Genomic DNA, 5,000 nt, shown 5'->3' on the forward strand with positions numbered 1-5,000 from the left:
ATTTATTTTTTTAGGGGGGGGGGGAGGGGGTAAAGTATCAGGCTTTCAGTTAACGAAGGCTACGGTCGTACCGTAGCCTTCGTTAACTCGTGAACTTTAAGCCTGACAATGACCAAAAAATGACATCAACAGACAAGTCTTTGGCTTCAAAAGAAATCAAATCATGAGTTGTATTCAATAGGTTAACCAATGGAATCACTTGTTTCCTTGAGCTCTACTAACGACAAACTCACTAGACGGTATAGATAGTTCGAAGATGACGTCACTCAGGTCTTTGTTATTGTTTTTTTGCCATCCGCGTTTTATGAGTAATGCTCACTGAACTGTATTAACCTGACAATAAACGTTCATGGATACACACAGTTTTGTGTGTTGGTCCGTTATACTTCCGGATGGCAATGTTATGAACTTCTTAGCCAAGTGCATACTATCTGTAAGGCCAAAATGTCTATTTTAAAAAGTGTTTTGTAAGATTAAGACAGACTTTGTATGCAAATGTTGTCATGCCATGTGGGAAATGTGTTTGGAATGATTGTACGTAACCTTTAGAAACCAGGCGTTAATCCGAATCCTACCGCGATCCCTGCAGAATGCCAGCCTGTATTCATTTCACTCCGTTTTATTATGTGGGATAATGAAATATGCACTCCATTGTATACACATAAAAATACACGTATTCACACACACACACACACACACACACACACACACACACATACATACATACACACATAATATATTTATAAAAATAAATTATTGAGCTTTAATATAACGCAATATCAACTAAACGTGCACAAACGCTTTACAAGGTGTCCGTGGCCAGCAGCAACATTAAACATTAGAAACGGGGCATAATGACGTCTGTTAGGCGATATTTACCCAAATAAATTCGGACAGAGACAACGCTGTTAACTGCCAGGTACTCATTTTACACCCGTGTACGGTGAGAGAATGCGAGTAAAGAGCCTTCTCCAAGGACTCAACTATGCGCTGAGCGAGGCTCGAACCCAGGACCTTCCGATCCGAAAGTGCTTGAATACCACATAGCCATCCTATTGGCCCAGGTATCCTATAAGTATTAGACGGTTCATATCGTACACCACGGCGCAAAAAATAAAATCAATATTTTGAAACGGCAATTTATTCCAAAAATAAAAGGCTCAAGGCATCATAATATTATGAATCTATATTTTGAAAATAGAATGTCACTTGAGGAAATCAAAAGCGGTGCTTCAACCATAACTGTAATGGTGCAATCTTAAACAATATTAAAAAATAATACGGGGATACAAAGAAAATCATTGCGAAATGGCACCTGTCGGAGACGATGAATCAATACAAAAAATATATGAATTATCTGTGTACGAGGAATGAAAATTGGATTGGAATAAAAATTGAAATGGAATAAAAATAAGAACGAAAATAATTAACCAGTTCAGTTCCATACCCTGGGGGAAAAGAAAAAAAAACAACAAAAAAAAAAAACAAAACAAAAAAAACAACTCTTTATTTGAAAATTTGGCCAGAAAACTCGTCCTTCAAATATTAAAATAAAAATTAATTACGCACTTCCGCCAGGACATCAAAAGATATCGTTGCCCAGGCATTCCACGATGGAATATATAGACAATTCATTAATCCATTCCAGATGTCTGATGTCAACGGGAATCACCCATGTTATCCAAGTGAGCATATTGGGGGTTAATGATCCTGCTAAGGAGTTCACAACATTGCCATCCGGAAGTATAACGGACCAACACACAAACTCTGTGTAACCATGAACTTTTATAGTCTGGTTAATACAGTTTAGTGAGAACAACTCACAAACGCGGATGGCAAAAACAATAACAAAGGCCTGAGTGACGTCATCTGCATACTATCTATAGAACAAAGACAGGAAACTATGTGTAAATTAAAACCTTTAGAATCTGATCGAGAGAATCGTGTGATAACTAGTCATCCATTTGCCAAATGATTTAAAAACAATAACAATGTTCAGAGAGAGGTCGATTTCATTCACGTTACTGTTTATAAACAACCATGTTTGTCCGAGCACGTGTGAGGGTGTGTCACACATTTCCTTTTTTGATTGGTTAAAAATCTACTGTTCATTAGCCGACTTTACACAGCCTACTTTAGATAGTATGCAGATGACGTCACTCAGGCCTTTGTTATTGTTTTTGCCATCCGCGTTTGTGAGTTGTTCTCACTAAACTGTATTAACCAGACTATAAAAGTTCATGGTTACACAGAGTTTGTGTGTTGGTCCGTTATACTTCCGGATGGCAATGTTGTGAACTCCTTGGCCAAGCGCATTCTATCTACAAACCATGTGTAACCATGAACTTTTATAGATAGTATGCAGATGACGTCACTCAGGGCTTTGTTATTGTTTTTGCCATCCGCGTTTGTGAGTTGTTCTCACTAAACTGTATAGATAGAATGCGCTTGGCCAAGGAGTTCACAACATTGCCATCCGGAAGTATAACGGATCAACACACAAACTCTGTGTAACCATGAACTTTTATAGTCTGGTTAATACAGTTTAGTGAGAACAACTCACAAACGCGGATGGCAAAAACAATAACATTGCCTGAGTGACGTCATCTGCATACTATCTATTAACCAGACCATAAAAGTTCATGGTTACACAGAGTTTGTGTATTGGTCCGTTATACTTCCGGTTGGCAATGTTGTGAACTCCTTGGCCAAGTGCATTCTATCTATAGTCTGGTTAATACAGTTTAGTGAGAACAACTCACAAACGCGGATGGCAAAAACAATAACAAAGGCCTGAGTGACGTCATCTGCATACTATCATCCTGAACTGAAGTGAGTAGGAAAGTACCAGAAGACAATAGAGAATAAAAACTTCGCGGCGGCGACGGGGGGCTTGAACCCGCGACCTTACTGGTACAACTCTGCCTGGGAGAGCGTGACTCTACCGTTGAGCTATCCACCACTCCGAGTCACAAAGGCCCAACTAAACGTTATCCTTCCCACTTGTAGATATGTTTGATCACTTCCCACCAAAGTGACGACAACAATTTCGTGCCAGGGAATAAAAACCAAGAACCTACATAATATAGTACCTATGTCATTTTCCAAATCACCTTTGTTCGTTACTGTGCATTAATTATCATCAAGGTTGCCAATTTTGGCATTTTAAATGCCAAATTCCGAAAATTATTAGGCATCAGATTTTTGGAAGTCTTTATAGTTATCTATCTAGCCTGCGTTTGTTTATTTTTATTTGTTCTGTTTGTCTTATGTTTGTTTGTTTGTTTTAGGGTTATTTTTCATGAAAAAAAAAATAAACAACATTATTTACTTTTTATATAGAAATGTTAAGACAATGATAATTCACTCTTTTTGGTTTTTTTGCGAGTAGAATAACAAAACAATATGTAACTTAACAAAACTCTCTCCCTCTCTTTCATCTCCCTCTCCCCCATCTTTCTCTCTCAACGTCTTTTCCTGTTTCTCTCTCTCTCTCTCTCTCTCTCTCTCTCTCTCTCTCTCTCTCTCTCTCTCTCCGCCTATGTCTGACCATGGCCTTAGTGAAGTATATAATACATATAGCGATGGCTTCGGTCTGACTCTCTCAACGTCTCTCACTCTCTTCCTCTTTCTCTTCAGAATGAAAGAAATTGGGGCCACTTGCTTTGCTCTGTGATATTATTTGGCGACATCTTGTTAGTGATTAGATCTCATATTTTGAACGTTAACACGATTTAGCGCAGTTGAGTGTGATGTTGTGAGTATTTTACCTAAACGCATAGCCTCACGCCCGTGTCTGTGTGTGTGTGTGTGAGAGAGAGAGAGAGAGAGAGAGAGAGAGAGAGAGAGAGAGAGAGAGAGAGAGAGAGAGAGAGAGAGAGAGAGTATGTGTAAGAGTGTAAGTATAAGTATGCATTGTGTATTATGAAACTAATTCAATGTGCTTTCCGGTGCAACACACGAGATAACACAGCGAGACGTGCCAAAAACAAATGGAAGAAGAGTCTGCTACACGTCTGGCGAGCCACTGCTTGGCCAGACAACGTAGAAAAGGCACAATTCAATACAGAGCATTGGCCGATATAGATAGTATGCAGATGACGTCACTCGGGCCTTTGTTATTGTTTTTGCCATCCGCGTTTGTGAGTTGTTCTCACTAAACTGTATTAACCAGCCTATAAAAGTTCATGGTTACACAGAGTTTGTGTGTTGGTCCGTTATACTTCCGGATGGCAATGTTGTGAACTCCTTGGCCAAGCGCATTCTATCTATCGATAGTTCGAAGATGACGTCACTCACGTCTTTGTTATTGTTTTTTGCCATCCGCGTTGATGAGTAATGCTCACTGAACTGTATTAACTAGACTATAAACGTTCATGAATACACACAGTTTTGTGTGTTGGTCCGTTATACTTCCGGATGGCAATGTTGTGAGCTTCTTAGCGAAGCGCATACTATCTATCAGTTCTGACCATATTCTGTTTTATGGGGCAGCGTAGCTCAGCGGTACGGTCTTTGCTTCGTACCCAAATTTATGTACTCAGTTGGATTACCCACTGCCCTGTGTGGCCTTGAGCAAGTCACCTCCCCCTAGCTCAAAATGCGGCGCTGCACTGCGGCTAACGCCAGGGTTATTCCAGTCTTCCCTTGGAATAGACCCTGGAGACATATTTCCCCTAAGAATAAAGGGAATTTTATTTTTAATTGTTATTTATTCGTTGTTCAGAAAGCAGACACGAAATCACAAGAATTGTTAGAATCCAATGATTATCAACGGGGCCCATCTATTATTGATGCATTGCGTTTATCGTAAAAACTCACAATAGTCCGTCAGCCGGATAAAACGTCCGAACACGCAGAACTATGCGTACGTAACCCGTGTGTTACTTTTATTCACAGTCCGATAGAATCAATGAGGAGCTATCACCAAAATGGCTGTCTAAAAAAAATCAATTACAAAGAGCTGAGTGACGTCAATTTCGTTTCTTCTAAAGAAAGAT

General features: G+C 39.5%; 1 protein-coding gene across 1 annotated transcript in view; it reads right to left on the reverse strand.

Annotated features, from left to right (window-relative positions):
- Nucleotides 1-5,000, reverse strand: part of LOC144959049 (uncharacterized) — a 48,850-nt gene that overhangs the window by 9,854 nt on the left and 33,996 nt on the right. The window lies entirely within an intron of this gene.

Source organism: Berghia stephanieae, chromosome 13 (genome assembly GCF_034508935.2).
Source record: "Berghia stephanieae isolate SIO BIC M18660-M18661 chromosome 13, UCSD_Bste_1.3, whole genome shotgun sequence".
NCBI classification, from domain to species: domain Eukaryota; kingdom Metazoa; phylum Mollusca; class Gastropoda; order Nudibranchia; family Aeolidiidae; genus Berghia; species Berghia stephanieae.